At 39.7% G+C, this 21,317-nt stretch overlaps 1 non-coding gene and 3 pseudogenes across 1 annotated transcript; all 4 read left to right on the forward strand.

Annotated features, from left to right (window-relative positions):
- The first annotated feature begins 474 nt into the window (after window positions 1-474).
- Window positions 475-3,001, forward strand: LOC149517891 (25S ribosomal RNA; annotated as a pseudogene).
- A 6,343-nt stretch (window positions 3,002-9,344) lies between these two features.
- On the forward strand, window positions 9,345-11,105 carry LOC149517892 (18S ribosomal RNA; annotated as a pseudogene).
- Window positions 11,106-11,407: 302 nt separating this feature from the next.
- On the forward strand, window positions 11,408-11,563 carry LOC149517893 (5.8S ribosomal RNA). The gene has a single exon (XR_016344390.1). It is a non-coding gene; the product is annotated as a 5.8S ribosomal RNA (ribosomal RNA).
- A 256-nt stretch (window positions 11,564-11,819) lies between these two features.
- On the forward strand, window positions 11,820-19,043 carry LOC149517894 (25S ribosomal RNA; annotated as a pseudogene).
- Window positions 19,044-21,317: the final 2,274 nt, after the last annotated feature.

Here is a 21,317-nt window from a genome sequence, read left to right on the forward strand (position 1 = left end):
AGTTAAAACAATTTTAAATAGATAATTGTTCAAATAGTCATATCTAATTAAAATTGTTCAGTAAACAGATTTATTTTTTTAAATCTCTTGCTTAGTAATTTTTTGAATGTTAATACATTAGTATTATTTTATTCCGAATAAGTTTGTATGAACTAAAATAATAGTTTTATGACTAAAAAAAAGGTTAGAATGATTTGAAATAGATAATTGTTCAAATAGTTTTAACTATTTAAACTAGTTCGACAAACATATTTATTTTTTAAATCTCTTACTTATTAATTTTCAGAATATTATTAAATTAGTATCATTTTAATCGAATAAGCTTACATGAAAAGAAACAATTGTTGTATGCCAAAATAAAGATCATTACGATTTGATATAGATAATTATTCAAATAGTTATAACTATTTGAACTAGTTCAGTAAATAGATTTAGTTTTTAAATCTCTTATTAATTTTCAAAATATTAATAAATTTGTATTATTTTATTTTGAATAATTATGTACGAATAGAAACAATTGTTTTACCACAAAACAAAAGGTCATAATAATTTAAAATAGATAATTGTTCAAATAAACATAACTATTTGAACTTGTTCGATAAACATATATATTTTTTAAATCTCCTACCTATTAATTTACAAAATATTAATAAAGTAGTATTATTTTATTCTGAATAAACTTGTATGAATAGAAACAATTGTTTTATGATGAAACAAAATATCCTAACTATTTAAAATAAAAATTTGCTCAAACAATCATAACAATTTGAGCTTACTCAGTAAAAGATTCATTTACTTATTAAATTTTGAAATATTAATAAACTAGTATTATTTTATTTCAAATAAGCTTGTATGGACAGAAACAATTCGTTTATCACAAAACAAAAGGTCATAACTATTTGAAATAAATAGCAAATATTCAAATGAGAACTTTGAAGGCCGAAGGGGGGAAAGGTTCCATGTGAATAGCACTTGAACATGGATTAGTCGATCCTAAGAGATGGGGGGAGTTAGTTCAACAGCCTATCCAGTGCGAGCTTTGAAAGGGAATCGGGTTGAAATTCCTAAGTCAAAACATGAAGGCTAATGGAAACATTAAGGAGTTTGGAGTTTTTGACAGGGGCCTCGAAAAGAGTTATCTTTTTTGTTTAACTGCCTACCTACCCTAGAAACGGCTCAACTGGAGGTAGGGTCTAGTGGTCGAAAGAGCACCACACATCACGTGGTGTCTGGTGCACCCTCAACAACCCTTGAAAATCTAAAGGATCATGCTATCCATGCCCAGTTGTACTCATAACCGCATTAGACATCACGTGGTGTCTGGTCGATGGAACAATGTAGGCAAGGGAAATTGACAAAATGAATCTGTAACATCGAGAAAAAGATTGGCTCTAAGGGCTAGGCATTGGGGTCCCAGTGTCGAACCCATCAGCTACTGAAGCACTACTCAAGTTGCTTCCATGGCAATAGTAGGTCACCGCATGCCGACCAAGGGATGGACTAGGAAAAACTCTCTCAAGAGCTTTTCTTGAGTGATGAACAGTTTACTCAAAACTATATAGACAAGGGGAATTTGATTGTTTAATTAAAACAAAAGCATTATGATGGTCATTACGGATGTTCATGCAATGTGATTTCTACCCAGTACTTTGAGTGTCAATGTGAAGAAATTCAAGCAAGCATAGGTAAATGGTGGAAGTAATTATGACTCTCTTAAGGTAGCCAAATGCCTTGTCATCTAATTAGTGATGCACATTAATGGATTAATGAGATTCCCATTGTCCCTGTCTACCATTTAGTGAAACACAGCCTTTGAGTGTCAATGTGAAGAAATTCAAGCAAGCATAGGTAAATGGTGGAAGTAATTATGACTCTCTTAAGGTAGCCAAATGCCTTGTCATCTAATTAGTGATGCACATTAATGGATTAATGAGATTCCCATTGTCCCTGTCTACCATTTAGTGAAACACAGCCAAGGGAACGGGCTTGGTAGAATCAACAAAGAGAGAAGACCTTATTAAGTTGACTTTAGTCTAACTTTGTGAAATGACTTGAGAAGTGTAGGATAAGTGGGAGACCTCAGATGAAATTGAAATACCACTACTTTTAATGTTATTTTACTTATTTTGTGAATCGAAAACGGGGCACGATCCTTTTTTTTGGACCCAAGGATGGCCTCAATTAGTCAATCTAGGCAAAAAACATTCTTAGGTGGGGAGTTTGGATGGGAAGGCAAATTTGTTAAAAGATAATGTAGGTGTTCTAAAATGAGCTCAATGATAACAAAAAACATGTGGAACAAAAGGGTAAAAGCTCATTTGATTTTGATTTCCAATACGAATATGAATTATGAAAGCATGGCCTATCAATCCTTTATACCTTTGGAATTTGAAGCTAGGGATGTCAGAAAAGTTACTACAGGGATAACTGGCTAGTGGTAGCTAAGCATGCATAGCAACATTACTTTTTAATCCTTTGACACCAACTTTTCCTATCATTGTGAAGCCGAATTCACCAAGTGTTGGATTGTTCACCCACTAATAGAGAACATGAGCTGGGTTTAATCCATCATGAGATAGGTTAGTTTTACCTTATTAATGGTAGTTTCACAATAGTAATTCAACCTAGTAGAGAGGAACTATTGATTCACACAATTGGTCATCGTGCTTGGTTCAAAAGTCAAAAGTGCAAAGCTACCATATGCTAGATTATGACTGAACACCTCTAAGTTAGAATCTGGGCTAGAAGTGATGCATGCGCTTGTAACCTGATTGTCAACCCAGAGTAAAAGCCTATGGCCCCTAAAGGTACATGTTGTAGGTGCAGCCTCTGAGGTGAACAAATTATGCGGGCCTCCTTAGAGCTTAATTCCCACAAAGTAGTAGGTAGAATCCTTTGCAGATGACTTAATTATACAATAGACTACTGTAAGTGGTAGAGTGGCCTTATTGCCACTGTGCCATGATCCACTAAGATTTAGCCCTTTGTTGCTTTGATTCCTCCCTTCCCTTCACACCCATTGAAGTCTATTCACTTTATTTTTTTAAATCGTACCTTTTTGGGGTAGGGGATGAATGGTGTTTTCCATTGTAATTGATTGGGTTGGTGGATGACATTCCTACCTCAAGCATCCAAGTAAATGACAACCAAATGCCTTTGGTATTTGTTATAGGAACAGGCTCACCTTTGGTGCAGCTAGCCCTTAGATTAGTTCTGCCTGCGCACCATTGACAGCACTTAGCCCTTGGTTTGTGTGGGCAATTGCATCCAACACCATTGGTAGATGTTGGCCTATTATTTCCTCGAATACCATTAGCAAATGCTGGCCCCTTATTTCAGGATGCTACCTCAAACACCATCGCTAGATGCTAGCACTTGTCAAAAATTATCAACCTTCAAAACTCAAGTGCTTAGCATAATTCTAGCTTGCCAAAGATTGTGCTATAGTATTAGGCATTCTAGAAGCCCACAAATTTGATCTTCCTAGGACTATGCTTAGGCAATCCCACACATGGGTTTGATCGTGTGCTTCCACCTTGATCATCGATGCCTGCATTTAGGTCTAACTGTGTGACTGCACATTGCTCACAAGTGCATGCACCCAGACCTAGCTTAATTCTACCAAACCTAAAAACCTTGCTTGTGTCTCTGGAGTCTTGATTACTACCCATACCACTGTTTTGGGTAGTTCTCTATGACCTAGGACTCTAGTAAGCCTTATGGCTTGGTTGCTTGGTAGTCGAACCCTATCATACTAGAATTGAGACTGTTCGTCAACTTAGAGAGAACCCTTGGGCTTGGACTAGCTTATGGATAATGACACATACATATGCCTCAATTCATCTAAGTGCTCACCAGCCCTACACCTGAGCCTAGCTTAATTCTATAAAATTAAACACTGTGCCTGAGCCTCTAGAGTCTTGATCACTGCCCATACCACAATTCTAGGCTAGTGCCCTGCAACCTTGGCCTCTAGTAGGCCTTGGTCCCCTTGGCAATTGAACACTTTCCTATTAGAACTAGAACTATTTTTTGACTCAGAGAGAACATTTGGGCCTGGACCAGTGTTTAGGCCATGACACATTCACTTGCCTCGACCACCATTAAGATATGTTAGCCCTTAGTCTTTGCACATGCTTTGACCTCTATCGGCACATGCTAGCCTTTTGTATAAGTAGTTCCCTTGAACATTATTGGCATATGTTGGGCCACACACCGAGTGTGGTTTACTAGGCCTAGACCAAATACCATGCACACTACTATCGAGTAGTTGGTGGGTTCAGGCATATCTTCACGTTTTTTCCATATGAATGCCATTTTAATGGCTTATCAATTCATCTAAGTGCTCACTAGTGCCTGCACCTAGGGCTAGCTCAATTTCATGGAACCCGAACACTATGCTTGAGCCTTTGGAGTTTTGATCACTGCCCATACCACTATTCTTCGCTAGTGCCCGTAACTTGGGCTCCAATAGGTCTCAAGGCATAGTCCCCCTAGTAGCGGACCCTTTTTTACTAGAATTGGAACTATTCCTCAACTTAGAAAAAACCCTTGGGCCTGGACTAGCTTGCAAACCATGACACAAGTACATGCCTTGACCACTATTAGGATATGTTGGCCCTTTGTGTGAGTAGTTCCCTTGAACACCATCGACACATGCTAGGCCGTGCACCACATATGAGTATCCTAGGCTCGAGCCTCACACAATGCATACCATGATTGGGTAGTCAGAGGGTTCTAGTACATCTTCACATTTCTGCCATGCCAATGCCATTTTTATGGCCTATAAACTCACAAAAGCACTCACTAGTGCCCGCACTTAGGCTTGGCTCAATTTTGCCAAACCTGACCACCATGCTTAAGCCTCTAGAGTCTCAATCATTGCCCGTACCACTATTTGGGCTAGTTCTTTATGACTTGTGCTTCTAGTAGGCTTCAAGGCCTAGTCCCCCTCGTAATCGAACCCTTTCCTATTAGAATTAGAATTGCTCCTTGACTTAAAGAGAACCTTAGGCCTGGATCAACTTATGAATTATGACACATGCATATGCCTTGACCACCATTAAAAGATGCTGGCCCTTGGCCTTTGTGTATGCTTTGACCACCATTGGCACATGCTGGCCCTTTGTGCAAGCAGTTCCCTTGAACACCAATGGCATATGCTAGGCCACACACCAAGCATAGGTATCCTAGGCTTAGGTCACATATTATGTGCACCATGATCGAGTAGTAGATGGGTTCAGGCACATCTTTATATTTTTGCCATGCTAATGCCATTTTAATGGCTTGTAAATTCATATAATGCTTACTAGCTCCTGCACCTTGGCTTGGCTCATTTCCACTAAACTTGAACATCGTGCTTGAGCCATTGGAATCTTGATCACTGCCCTTACCATTATTCTGGGCTAGTTCCCTATGACCTAAACTTCTAGTATAACTCAAGGCCTGGTCCCCTTGGCTATCAGACTCTGTCTCACTAGAATTAGAACTGTTGCCCGACTAAAAAAGAGCCTCTAGGCTTGGATTAGCTTACAAACTATGGCACATGCACATGTCTCGACCACCATCGAGACATGTTGGCCTTTGGTCTTAGCATATGCTTTGACCATCATTGGTAAATACTGGCCTTTTGTGCGAGTAGTTCCCTCGAACACCATCGACACATGCTAGGCCGTGCACCAAGTACAAGTATCCTAGGCCATAGTCATGCACCATGTGCACCACAACTAAGTAGTAAGTGGATTCAAGTGTCATGGTTCATAAGCTAGTATAGGCCAAAAGGTTTTCTCCAAGTTGAGTAGTAGTTCTAACAAGATAAACTTTGACATCCAAGGGGACCAGGCCCTAAGGTTCACTAGATGTCTAGGTCATGGGGAAATAGCCCAAAATAATGGGGTAGGTAGTGATAAATACTCTAGAGGCCTAGGAAAGGTGTTCAGGTTTGGTAGGATTTAGTTAGGCCCAAGGGTAGGAATTGGTGAGCATTGCACAAGCATCCAATCAAACCCAGGTGAGAGCATTAATGGTCAAAGAGTAGGTACACGATTGAGCCTAGGTGTGGGTACACCTAAACACAATCCTAGGAGGATCAGTTTTTAGGGCTTCTAGAAAGCCCGATAATCAGCACGATTTCAGCAAGTTAATGATTGTGTAGCAACACCAATCCCTTAAAATCAAGAATTGTATCTTATCTCCTAAAATCATAGGATTCAAGCCAGTGTAATCCCTAGAGTTTAAAAATGTATCTTAGCACTAATTGTAAAGGGGACTCAATTATAAATAGAGAGATTCTCACCCTCATTGTACACACACTAGAACCATTGAATAATAACATCCTTACTTTTACCTTAAACTTTATTTTATTCTTTTTGTTAGCCTTTCTGCAAACACTTGTTGTGGCCTTTCATTTTGTAATGTACTAAGTGGCCAAGCCTTGTAATCTAAAGTGTCCATGTACTATTTCTTATGTTAGGCTAATTTAGGATGCGGAATAGTCCATTCTTGTGTCCTAGAGCTGTGTGAGCCTGAAGCTTGAGTCTCGACCAATGACACAAGCACATCTTCATATTTTTGCCATGCAAATGCCATTTTTATGGCTTGTAAATTCATAAAATGCTAACCAACACATGTACCTAGGCTTGGCTCAATTTTGGCAAACCTGAACATTAGGCTTAATCCTTTATAGTCTTGATCACTGCCTATAAATTCATAAAATGCTAACCAACACACACATACACCCCTAAGCCTAACCCAATTCTATCAAACCCAAACACTAGGCCTAAGCCTCTAAAGTCTTGATCACTACCTGTTCCATTATTCTAGGCTAGTTCCCCATGACCTGGACCTCAGTACACCTCAAGGCTTGGTCCCCTAGCTTTCAGACCTTGTCCTACTAGAACTAGAACTATTTCACTACTCAAAAATAACTCTTGGGCTTAGACTAGCTTACAGATTGTGACATATGCACATACCTTAACTACCATAAAGATATGTTGGCCTTTGGTCTTGGCACATGCTTTGATTACCATCGGCACATGTTGGCCCTTGGTGCAGGTAGTTCCCTCAAATATTATTGGCACATGCTAAGCTGTGCATCATACAGACCATGATTGGGCAATAGTTGGGTTCAAGCACATCTTCATATTTTTGCCATGCCAATACCATTTTTATGGCTTGCAAATTCATATAACAGTCTTCTATGCCTTCATGTGAAGTTTCATGGCAAGATGACACATTTTCTATTTTTTATGATTTTAAAAATTTTTCATGGTTTTGGATTTTTTTAAATTCTTTTAAAAGGAGTTTTGGCCCTAGATTTAGTATACGTGATCCTTGTATTTTTGTAAGCATCCATAAAAAAGTTAGATAAGAACTCGAAGTGTAGAAGATCTTATGGCCATTTGAAAAAAGCATCCTTATTTTAGACACTTAAATGGCTACTGGTTGCAAACCTATAAAAGCTTTTATGCTTTTTTAAGAGGTTGTGAGCTGTTGAGGTTTCTTGAGGGATAAGGGGCCAATATAAGGGCTAAGGACTAGCACTTATTATACATCATGTGCACACACCCTATGGTCCCCTTCCCCAATCGTTGGAACCCTTAATGCCATTGACTAGGTTTTCCAACAATCTTTTCGTGATGGTGCCTTAGGCGAAAAATGTGACACTAGTACATGCCCAAGCCTAGCATGTGCATTAGGGCACATAATCAAGCTTTACCTAAGGCCTTGACCATCATCAGCACATGCTAGCACATGGTGCGGGCACATGTTGGCACATGTTACGGGCACACACCTTGACCATCATCAGCACAAGCTAGCCTTTGGTAAGGGCACCTACCTTGACCACCACTGGCACTAGTTGGCTTTGGTATGGGCAATTGCCTTGACCATCATTGGTACATACTGACCCTTAGTGAAGGCACATGCCTTGATCAGCATCGATAAAAAATACCCTTTGGTATAGGTAGTTACCTCAAACACCATCGGCATATACTAGCCCTTGTTACAGACACTTGCCTCGAACACCATTAGCATATGCTGGGCCTTGGTACGGGCACATTCCTTAACCACCATCAACACCTACAAACCCTCATGCAAGATATGCCTGTTTGAAAGAAGTTTCCTATTATAAACACTTTAATGTCTACTGCTAACATCTATGTAAAATCTATCATGCCTTTTAGAGGTGGTTGTCGGGTCTTCTTTTTTCCCTCATGAGGGAGTAGGTGTGCATGATAGGCTTGTTGTTGCAAACATCCATGGCAATGTCCCTAGAGCAAAATCTAGGCCATGCATGCCTTCTGGTCATGTTGTCAAGCAACTAGTTGCTTTGGTGACTTGTAGGAGCTCATGGCCTTAATTGGTTAGTGTGCATATGGAAAAAAGGCTCAGTTGTGCTGAGCTTAAGCCCATGCCTATGATTGATGCTGCCTTAAACCCAGACCAAGTCCCTAAATCAGGCAACAGCTCCTTAAAGTGGTGCAAGCAGAACCTGTAGTCATTGGCTTAGTCTGGCCAAGTGTCTTGAGTATTTGGTAGTCCCGTGGTCCCTTATCATCGACCATAAAATTGCTTTGGCTTGGCCAAGCCCGTGCATGTAGCCCATGCTACCAAAGACCCTAGGAACAAATCCCTAAATCAAGCAACATCCCCTTAGGGTAGTGGCTGTGGAGGTTTAATGTGTAGTCTCGACTAGACCAAGCATTTGTGGTTTCATGCCATTATTGCCTATTGGATGGAAAGGGTAGTTTTATAGCCCTTGCTTATGTTTTTCCCATGCCAAGCAGTTGTGGCATGGCTTCATACATCATTTTTTCCTCTTACTCATCGAGTAATTGATTGGGTGGGTTGTGGACTAGTGTGTATGGATGCAGCCACTTGTATGCAACAGGCATATGAGTGATGTTATGATTATGGATGTTGGTAGGATTTATGCTTGATGCATCAAATTGTCAACCCATCATCCTCTTTAATCTCTCTTTATGTGGTCATCATACCTTGTGGGGTGCAATTGAGATCCTATGCTACATATCTAAATTGATGGTAACTGGATGTCTTATAATCCATCATTCTTCTTGTATCCTTAAGGGGTATGGGTCGAACCTCAATCATGTGTTGTGTCCAAAGTGTGCCACCCAAACCTCTATAGCCACATTAGTGCACTAGTGTTCAATCATGCTATTGGATGTGGAATGTTTTGTGGGTACAGGCTTTCAACCCTTGCACATCTATTGCTATGCATTTTACAAGCTTGACATGCATGATGCTTGTGCTTCATATTGGCTATCTCCATCACTTAGTCAGTGCATTAAGGTTTATGCAGTGCCAACATCCTGAAGGAATGCTACTTGGTTAATCCTGCCAAGTAGTCATATACTTGTCTCAAAGAATAAGCCATGCTTATGTAAGTTTAAACTAATTCAGATAGTGAAACTATGAATGGCTTATTAAATCAATTATATAGCTAATATGTGCAACAAACCTCAACGTTTGGAAATGATGCATTCATTAGATAAAAGGTCTACATAGGCTTTGCCCATTACTCTGATGATTCATGGTAACTCGATAGATCACACAGCCTATGTGCCGGAGACGCATCATTCAAATTTTTTCCCTATCAACTTTTGATAGTAGGATAATGGCCTACTATGGTGGTGATGGGTGATGGAGAATTAGGGTTTGATTCCAAATAGGGAGCCTAAGAAATATCTACCACTTCCAAGGAAGGCAGCAGGTGCACAAATTACCCAATCCTAACATAGGGAGGTAGTGAAAAAAAATAATAATACCAAGCTTTATGAGTCTGGTAATTGGAATAAGTACAATCTAAATCCTTTAATGGGGATCCATTAGAAGGTAAGTCTAGTGCTAATAGCTACAGCAATTCTAGCTCTAATAGCATATATTTAAGTTGTTACAATTAAAAAGCTTATAGTTGAAACTAGGATTGGGTTGTTTGGTCCACCTCACAGTGAGCACCAAGCTACTCTTCCCTACTATTGGTGAGGCACTCCTAGCCTTAATTGGCCAATTTATTCCTCTAACATTGTTACTTTGAAGAAATTAGAGTGCTTAAAGTAGGTTTATGCTTGTATACATTAGCATGGGATAACATCATAGGATTTCAGTCTTAATGTGTTGGCCTTCGAGATAGGAGTAATGATTAACAGGGACAATTAGGGGCATTCAAATTTCATAGTTAGAGGTGAAAATTTTGGATTTATGAAAGATGAACAATTGTAAAAACATTTGCCAATGATGTTTTCATTAATCAATAATGAAAGTTAGGGTTCAAAGATGATCAAATACCATCCTAGTCTTAACCATAAATGATGTTGGCCAGGGATCGATGGATATTACTTTTAGAACTCCACCAGCACTTTATGAGAAATCAAAGTCTTTAGGTTTTGGGGGAGTATGGTCGTAAGGTTGAAACTTAAAGGAATTGATAAAAAAGCATCACCAAGAGTAGAGCTTGTGGCTTAATTTAACTTAAGAAAGGGAAAACTTACTAGGTCCAAACATAGTAAGGATTGATAGATTGAGAACTCCATTTTTATTCTATGGGTGGTGGTGCATGGCCGTTCTTAGTTGGTGAAGTGATTTGTCTAGTTAACTCTGTTAAAGAACAAGACTTTAGCCTACGAACTAGGTACACGGAGGTGATCCTTCAAGGCTAGCTTTTTAAAAGGAATATGGCCACTTAGGCCAAAGAAGTTTAAGGTAATAATAGGTCTATGATGCCCTTAGATGTTCTTGGCCACACACTTGCTAAATTGATATATTCAAGTAGTCTATAGCCTTGGTTGACAAGCTTGGGTAATCTTTGAAATTTCATTGTGATGGGGATAAATCATTGTAATTGTTGGTCTTTAACAAGGAATTCCTAGTAAGCGTAAGTCATTAACTCATGTTGAGTACGTCCCTACCCTTTGCACACCACCCATTGCTCCTATCGATTGAATGGTTTAATGAAGTGTTTAAATCATGGTGACATGGATAATTCGCTGCTTGTGACATCATGGGAAGTCCACTGAACCTTATCATTTAGAGGAAAGAGAAGTCATAACAAAGTTTCAATAGGTGAACATACTGAAGGATCATTGTGCAAATGATCATTGTCGAAACCCATTTATCGAATGACTCATAAACACGTTAATGAAACACCAAAAGGGTAAGGGTGCCTTCATGCCCTGAGCCCATCTTAGCCTCAAGTGGGTGTGACACTTCATTCTACCTCTCGGAGGGGCGAAATGATTGGTATTGCTGTCTGCGGTTGAATAACAAAGCCATAGTGTGAATTGTGCCAAAGAACCAGAATGAAAAAAAATGCATATGCCATCACCATCCTGTTCGTGATGTGTGCATAGTCAGCATTATGACTTTTTTTGTCATGAAAACCAAAAATGACTCTCGATAATGGATATGTCAACTCTTACATTGAAGAAAAATGCAGTGAAATGCAATACTTGGTGTGAATTACAAAATCTCGTGAGCCATCGAGTCTTTGAATGCAAATTATGCCCTGAGCCATTAGGCTGAAGGCATTCTTGCCTGGGTGTCATGCACTGTCACCCCCTCTAAACCCCCGCCCATTGGGCTCTGGGTGAAAGGGGTGGAAGATGGCCTCTTGTGATTTTGTCGGTCATGGTTGGCCCAAAAGTGAGTCCCTAGCAATGATAGTGCTATGACCATCAGTGGTAAAGCCCCTAATGTGCCTTATCTTTGATGACATGTACTTGTTGTCCACCGATACCCGATTAGATCCCCCACATCACTTGGTCGATGCTCGCATCATGACCTTAGGTTAGGCGGGATTACCCACTAAGTTTAAACATGTCAATAAGTGAAAGAAATGAAATTTACCAAGATTCCTCTAGTAGTGGCGAGCAAACTAAGAATAGCCCAGCTTGAGAATTGGACACCTTCGGTGTCTAAATTGTAGTCTGGAGAAGCATCCTCAATGGTAGACTGGGCCCAAGTACCCTGAAAAGGGGTGCCAAGAGGGTGAGAGCCCTGTTGCACCTAGACCCTTTCATAGCACTAGGCATTGTTTGTGAGTTTGGTTGTTTGGGAATGCAGCCTTAATCGAGGGGTAAATTCTATCCAAGGCTAAATATGGGTGAGAGATCGATAGTAAACAAGTACCATGAGGGAAAGATGAAAAAGACTTTGAAAAAAGAGTCAAAAAGTGTTTAAAATTATCGAAAGGGAAGCAAATAGGGGTCAATAATATGCCTTGATCAGATGTGGAACAGTAAGAGCTGATTCACTGATCAACTCAAGGCATCGATCGACATGGGTTATGATGGTGGCCCAAGCCTAGGCTTTCGATATGCCTATAGAAATGTTATCACCATGATCATGGAATGCAGCACACATTATCTCGATGTGCCTCGACACCGCATGCTCTAGGCATTAGCCTGTGGTCTCACCATCTAACCCATTTTGAAACATAGACCAAGGAGTCTAACATGTGTGCTAGTTAATGAGCTAAAATACCCATAAGGTGCAAGGAAGTTGATTGGTGGGATCTCTAATGGGTACACCACCGACTGACCTTGAAATTTTTTACGAAGGGTTCGAGTGTGAGCTGCTTGTTAGGACCCAAAAGATGGTGAACTATGCCTAAATAGGGCAAAGCCAGATGAAAATTTGGTGGAGGCCTACAGTGATAATGATGTGCTAATCATTTGTATAACTTGGGTATAGGGGTGAAAGACTAGTCGAACCATCTATAGCTGGTTCCCTTTAAAGTTTCCCTTAGGATAGTTAGAGCCCTTGGCATGTTTTATAGGGTAAAGCCAATAATTAGAGGCATTGGATGCACAACACCCTCGATCTATTCTCAAACTTTAAATAGGTAAGATGGCACGCATCACTAGCTAAGCTTTCTCTTAATGAAGCAACAGACCATATGGCATTTGGATGGATGCTTCCCCACAAGTAGCCAAGGATAGTTTGATATCTAAATAGGTGACCAACAAACCACAAATTAATCTCAAGAATACATAATGATATATTAGGCCATATTAGGAGCACACTAAGGCAACCTTCGATGTTCCCATAAGAAAAAAACTATTTTATTAATATCAAGAAAGTACAAAAGTACAAAAAAAGCATTGAGTCCTCCCACCATCATCGAGGCTAGAGAGGCAGCCCTAGATGGGTGATCTAACATGTACCTTAGTTAGTGAGGTAGCCCAATAATATGTCGATTGCTCAACCCCTCTAAAAAGATTAAGAGATTTTATACTGATGCTACTAAGAACCATTACAAAGTTTGAAATAGGGACACTTTTTCCAAGCCAATGAGATGTACCCTCCTTTTTGGCACATTTACTTAGTCATGGCCCTATGCATGGGTGACTCATTACATCCTATGCCCGATTGTGGCCCTATACAAGGTTGGCTCATAACATACTCCCCCACCTATTTTGTCGATGACCTCATTGACTTGTTGGTATAGAATTCTTCAATCTTTTGCTTGAATGCTTGGAGGACATGATCTCTTTCCCAACTAGTTTCTTCTAGTCCTAAGCTCTCCTACGTCACTAAATATTCGTGAACTATTTTTCGAGATACTTAAGATACCTTGTCAACTAAAATCTCTTTAACTTGATGTTTTGATGGTGGCTTCATGGTACTGGCAACTCTAGTTGATTCACCTCAACTTGTATCTACGGGGTTTGCATGATAGGGCTTTAAGTTGTTCACATGGAACACTAGGTGCACTTTCATTCATTTTGGTAGGTCGATTTTATAAGAGGCATTCCCAACTTTGGAAAGGATCTTCATTGGACCCTCATACTTATGCTCCAACCTAAAATCCTACTTCTTTAGGAACCTGGTTTGTTCGGGCACTAATCTGACAAGAACAAGATCACCAACTTTGAAGTGTTGTGCCTTTCGACCCTTATTTGCTCATTTTTTCATGTGGTTTGATGCCTTCTCTAAGTTTGTTTGCACAATTTTTGTGTTTTGTATTGATTTTTTGCTAAGGTTGAAGGCTCGTGGATTCTTCCCTCGATATGGCTTAAGGGATGTATGTAGTGGTCTTTGCAATTGTTCAGTGACCACTTCAAATAGACTTTTGTTTATGAAAGAACACTTGTTGGAATTAAAACAAAGCTGAGCTACATCTAACAATAAAGGCTAATTCTTCTGATTAGCTTGAACAAAGTGTCTTAAGTACTCCTTTAATAACCCATTAAATCATTTAGTTTGACCATTAGCTTGCAAGTGATAACTTAAAAAGATGTTGAGCTGAGATACCAAGATCTTGAAAAATTCTCTCAAGAATAACCTAGTGAATCTTGGATCCCTATCACTAACAATGTTTTAAGAAACATGTTTAAATATTATTCAGGCCATATCTTCCATGATGCAAGCCTTTTGGGTGAGAATCAATGTAGCATATTTAGAGAAATGGTCAATCACTACTAGAATAGACATAAGATCACCAACCTTAGGAAGGCCCAATATGAAGTCAAAGGAAAAAGTTACCCAAGGTCTTGTGGGCATAAGTAATGGTTCAAGAATGCCTATTGATTTCTTTTTTTCAACTTTATCCTATTGGCAAATGAGGTAAGTCTTCGTATAGTCCATCACATCTTGCCATATGTGAGGCCAATAATAGCTTTTTTTTAATAAAGCCAAAGTACGTTGCCAACCAGGGTGACCCGCCCATGGTGTATCATAGCATTCCATAGCATTTATCTTAGACCTCCTACTTTTGGCACAAACAACCAAGGACCTTTTATCAATAAGACCTTATTTTCTTGCTAAAAGTACTTGGACTTCCCTTCTTTTATTAGCTCCAGGATGGCACTGGCTTGTGGGTTTTTCTTTAGATTATATTAATTAACTTGTGAATATCTGTTGTGACCTTACTAGCTACCATCGGGGCAATTTTCCTAAGGGCAGCCAGCTTTGCCTATCTATTCAGTGCATCTATCGCTTGATTGGTTATTCGAGTAGTGTGCTCAAAACAAAATTCAAATTTGGCTAGAAACTCTACCATCTAGCTTGCTTAGCCATGAGCCTCAGTTGGGTGAGAAAATGACTAACCGCCACATTGTCTATCTTAACTATGAATTGTGAACCTAACAAATAATGCTGCCATGGTTTCAAACAATGGATTACTATTAGAATTCTTTCTTTTAAGCCATATATCACTTTTTAGCTTCACTTAACTTTTGACTTTCAAATGCTATAGGGTGCCATTCTTGTAAAAGCACTCCCCCAATAGCAAATTAGATGCATTTGTTTGAACTTCAAAAGGCTTCCTAATGTAAGGGAGAGTTAAGACAAGGTCCTTCATCATGGCTTTCTTTAAGCCCTCAAAAGCCTCTTAACATTCACTTGTCCAACACCATTTATGCTTTTTTTTCAATAGCTCTATGAGAGCCATGATTCTACGAGAGTATGCTTCCATAAATCTCTTATAATAGTTGGCTAACCCCAAAAATGAGTGGAGTTCACCTAACATTCTTTGGTGTTGCCTAATCCTTGATAACCCTAATTTTTTCCATGTCCATTCGAATGTGGCCTTGTTCAACATTATAGCCTAAGAAGTGAATTCATGTTTGAGTAAATGCACTTTTCTATCTTTTAACAAACAAATGATGGTCTTGTAGTATTTGAAACACAAGATGTGAGTGCTCTTGGTGCTCTTCCAAGGTAGAACTATAGACCACTATGTCATCCAAATAGATGACCACAAACTTGTCAAGATAATCATGGAACACCTGATTCATTAAGGTACAAAATGTGGTAGGGGTTTTAGTCAATCCAAAAAGCATAACAAGAACTTCAAATGCACCATACTGCATTACACAAGTGGTTTTTGGCTCATCTCTTTTAGCAATTCTAACTTAATGATAGCTAGATCTCAAGTCCAATTTGGAGAAGCACTTGGCCTAGCTTAGTTGATCAAACAAATCTGTAATAAGAGGAATAGGATATTTGTTTCTCATAGTGACTTTGTTCAATGCCCTATAATCTATACATAACCACAAACTCTCATTAATCCCATCTTTGTAAATTGGTATAGCCACATAAAAAGGCTCCCTTGTCTTTACTCATTTCTTTAATTGTAATGTTGAAATCATTTTCTTCCTACTCTTATAAAGGATTGTGGTTGACATAACATATAAGCTTTCCCTCAAGAACACTAAACAACTAGCAGTAGGGATTGGGATCACCAGAGCCAACATCATGAAGCCTAATCCTAGAACAACATCAAAGTCATCCATGAGGGAAATCATGAAGTCTACATTTCCATCCCATGGCCCTAACTTGGTCATCACACTATTGGAGCTTCCACCAATCACAAAGGCTAGCAAGTTAACCACTTTCATTTGCCCACAGTCTTTATTAACCTAGAGACCACACCTTTTTGCTTTCTCTGGTGTGATGAAGGTATCAATTACGCCTATATCTACCATGGCTTTTATGGTTTTACCATTAAGTATGAGGTCCTTATTCATCAAACCTCTCACAGATTCTTTCTTTATCATGTTTAGTTGTGTACAAAAGGCATTAAGGAACCATATTGAGCCCATCCATGATGGCTCATATTTAACTTCTTCAACAGTTTTGACTACTTTGGAAAACTCTTGAAAGGAGGCTTTTAAAGCATTAAAGGCACTTCTACATGGGCATTTGGCCACCCAATGTGACCTCTTGCATAAGAAAACAAGCTAGCAGTTGCTTCAGATTAAAATTTGATATATTGTTTGCCTTGGGTTGGGTATTGTCTGAACTAGAAGGCCTATTATCTAATCCTTCATTGAAGGGTCTATCTACTTTGACCATCTTTTCTGCCATTCCCAAAGTTGGAGTTATTGCCACCTGATAGAGGGTTCTTTCATTTTGAAGAAGCATTGTTATAGTCATTAAGATGTTTGATGGCAGCCATGGTCGTGGCCACATCTTGCACCTTTTATCTTTGAAATTCCATCTTAGCCCAAGGTTTGAGGCCCTCAAGGAATTAGAACATCTTGTATTTTTTAGACTTGTCTCTAATGTCCAACATCAAGGTAGAAAAGCTCCTCACAAACTCTCACATTGTTCTTGTTTACACTAATTCTGGAAGCATCATTCGGGCCATATACTCCACATTCTCAAGGAAGAACTCATTTTTCAACTCTTGCTGAAGATTTGCCTAAGTTTTAATAGGGCATTCATTACTTACAAATTTTGAACACCACTATAGCTTAGCATCCTTAGCAAGGTCTATTGAAGCCATTGCAACCTTATCCTCCTCTGATTATGTGTGCATAGCTTAAAAGAATTGTTCTATGTCAAACAAGAAGTTTTCTAGCTCTTTGACATCTCTTACCCCCTCATTACATTGAGGCTCTAGCACTTTGGCTCTCTTCCTTTTCTCTATGGGCTAAAAGTTGACCTGGCCATAGCCATTTGTAGCATACTTACTTAGGCCCTAAGCTCCTCAAACTCTCTTCGGAGGACACTTAAGGCATCTTTGCTCTCCTCACCCAAGCTATGTAGAGTATTAGATAACTCCCATTAGGATATCTTGATCCCCTTTAGTGGATCATGAGTTACCATATGAGCTTTTAGGGTAGCCACCATGGCCTCAAGCTCCTCGATCCTTTGTTGATCATTAAATCCATCACTCATAGCCATTTTATCAATTCTCTAGCACTTCTCAATTGTGCTCTAATACCATGTGTCACAGGCTAAGCTTTCTTTCAATGAAGCAATAGACTGTGTGGCACTTGGATGGATACTTCCACACAACTCAGCCAAGGATAGTTTGATATATGAATAGGCAACCAACAAGCCACAAGTTAATCTCAAGAATACACAACAATAAATCAGTGCATAATGGGAGCACACCAAGGTAACCCCCGGTGTTCTCATAAGAAAAAAAGTTTTATTAATATCAAGAATAGTATAATAAGTACAAAAAAAAATTGAGTCTTCCTACAGTCGTCGAGTTCAGAGGGGTAGCCCTAAATGGGTGGTCTAGCACATACCTTAGCTAGTGAGACAGCCTAACAATACATCAACTGCTCACCCCTCTAAAGAGCTGAAGAGAGTTTACACTTATGCTACCATGAACCATTACAAAGCTTGAAATGGGGACACTTTTTCCTAGCCCATGAGATTTACCCTCCACCTTGGCACCTCTACTCAATTATGGCCTTATATATGGGTGGCTCATGACACCCTATGCCTAGTCATGGCCCTATACAACGTTGGCTCCTGACAGTGTGGTCGTTTCATTTAACCGTGCCATAGAATCAAAAGCTCTAAGTAGGCCATTTTTGGTAAGCAAAATTGGTGATACGAGATGAACTGAAAGCTAAGTTATGGGCCTAAATATGCTCTAACCTAGAACCCGTAAGGGGTGTTGGTCGATTAAGATAGCAGGATGGTGGTCATGGAAGTCAAAATCCACTAAGGAATGTGAAACAAGTTACTTGCTGAATCAACTAACCTAAAAAATGGATAGGGCTTAAGCACACGACTTATACCCAACTGTTGGGGCAAGAGCCAAGCCTCGATGAGTAAGACGATATAGCAGTCATCGTAAAACCTAAGGTGTGAACTTAGGTGAAGAACCATCGGTGCAGATCTTGGTGGGAATAGCCAATATTCAAATAAGAACTTTGAAGGCTGAAGAGGGGAAAGGTTCCATGTGAATGGCACTTGCACATGGGTTAGTCGATCCTAAGAGATAGGGAAAGCTCATCTGATAGCATGTTTAGCATGAGTTTCAAAAGGGATCTAGGTTAAAATTCCTTAATTAGGATGCAGCAGCTAACGACAACATTAGGGAGTTTGGAAAAGTTGACGAGGGCCTTAGGAATAGTTATCTTTTTTGTTTAATGGCCTACCTACCCTGAAAATGGCTTAGCTGGAGGTAAGGTCCAATGACCAAAAGAGCACCACACGTCTTATGGTGTCAAGTGTGCCCTTGGTGGCCTTTGAAAATCTAGAGGACCAAGTGCCATCGATGCCTAGTTGTACTTATAACTACATCTGGTCTCTAAGGTGAATAGCTTCTAGTCGATGGAACAATATAGGCAAGGGAAGTCATAAAATGGATCCATAACCTTGGGAAAAGGATTGGCTCTAAGGGTTGGGCACGGGGGTCCCAATCTCAAATACTTCAGCTATCGATACATTGCTCAATCTACTCTCATGGTGAGAGCAAGTTGCTATGTGTTGGTCAAAGGGACTGGGAATTGCTCCCTCGAGGGCCTTCCCTAGGTGAGAGCAGTCACATTAGAATTGGTATAGACAAAGGGAGTCCAACTCTTTAATTAAAATAAATCAATGCAATGGTTTCTGCATATGCTCACGTAATGTGATTTCTACCTAGTGCTCTAAATGTCAAAGTGAAGAAATTCAAATAAGCATAGGTGAACGACAAGAGTAACTATGACCCCTTTAATGTAGCTAAATGCCTCATCATCTAATTAGTGTTTCACATGAATGGATTAATGAGATTCCCACTATCTTTGTCTACTATCCATCAAAACCATAGCTAAGGGAATAGGCTTGGAAGAATCAGTAGGGAAGGAAAACCTTGTTGAGCTTGACTATAGTCTAACCTTGGGAAATGACTTAAGAGGTGTAGGATAAATGAGAGGCCTCGAGTGAAATTGAAATACCACTAGTTTTAATGTTATTTTACTAATTCTATGAATTAGAGGCGAGGCTTGACCCCTTCTTTTGGACCCAAGGCTGGCCTTGGTCAATCAATCTGGGCATAAAACATTGTTAAGTGGGGATTTTGGTTGGGGTAGCACATCTGTTAAAAGATAACACAGGTGTCTCAAGATGAGCTCAACAAGAACAAAAATCTCACATGGAACAAAAGGGTAAAGGCTTATTTGATTTTGATTTCCAGTAAAAAAATGAACCATGAAAGCATGGATTATATATCCTTTAGACCTTCAGAATTTGAAGCTAGAGGTGTTAGAAAAGGTACCATAAGGACAACTAGCTTATGGCAGTTGGACCTATTCTTACTAAAATGCTCTCTGACTTAAAGAGAACCTCTAAGCTTGGACCAGCTAGCAGACTTTGACACATGCACATGCCTTGACCACCTTTGGGACATGTTGGCCCTTGGTCTTGGCATATGGTTTGACCACCATCGACACATGCTGGTCTTTTATGTGGGTAGTTCCCTTAAACACCATTGGCACATGTCGAGCCACACACCACGTGTAGGTATCCTAGGCTCAGGCTACTCACCTTGCATACCATGATTGGAAAATAGGAGGGATATGGCACATCTTAATTTTTTTTTCCATGCCAATGCCATTTTTATGGCTTATCAATTCATCTAAGTGCTCACTAGCACCCATACCTGGGCTTAGCTTAATTCCACTGAACTTGAACACCATGCCTAAGCCTTTGAAGTCTTGATCACTGCCCATACCATTATTTTAGGCTACTGCCTTATAACTTGGGCCTCCAATAAGGCTCAAGGCTTAGTCCCCTAGTAATCGAACCTTTATTTGTGAGAATAGAAACTGCTCATTAACTCAGAAAGAACCCATGGGCTTGGACCAGCTTGCAAATTGTGACACAAGCATATGCCTCAATCACCATCAAGACATGTTGGCCCTTGGTCTTTATAAATGCTTCAACCACCATCAGTACATACTATCCCTTTGTGTGGGCAGTTTTTTCAAACACCATTAACACATGCTAGGCCATGCACCACACAAGAGTATCCTGGCCTTGGGCTGCACATAATGTGCACCATGATTAGGCAATAGGTGGGTTTAGCCCCATCTTTATAATTTTGCAATGCAAATGCCATTTTTATGTTTTGTAAATTCACATAAGCTCTCACTAAGGCCTTCACCTAGGCCTGGCTCAATTCTGCCAAACCTTAACATCATGTTTAAGCCTCTTGAATTTTGATCACTACCCATACCACTATTCTGGGCTAATTTCCTATTGCTTGGGCCTCTAGTAGACCTCAAGGCCTAGTCCACCTGGCAAACAAACCATTTCCCACTAGAACTAATGTTACTCCTTAACTTAGAGAGAACCCTTAAGCTTGGACTAGCTTGTGGATGACACATGTACATGCCTAGGCCATCATTGGGACATATTGAACCATGGTCTTCACACATGATTCGACCACCATCGGCACATGCTGGCCTTTTATGTGGGTAGCTCCCTTAAACACCATTGGCACATGCTAGAATGGGCACTAAGCATAGGTATCCTAGGCTTGAACCATGCACTATGCATACCATGATTAGGTAGTAGGTAGGTTCAGGCACATTTTCATATTTCTAATTTGCCAATGCCATTTT

Source organism: Durio zibethinus, chromosome 8 (genome assembly GCF_047325235.1).
Source record: "Durio zibethinus cultivar Kanyao isolate XHJ-2024 chromosome 8, ASM4732523v1, whole genome shotgun sequence".
NCBI lineage: Eukaryota > Viridiplantae > Streptophyta > Magnoliopsida > Malvales > Malvaceae > Durio > Durio zibethinus.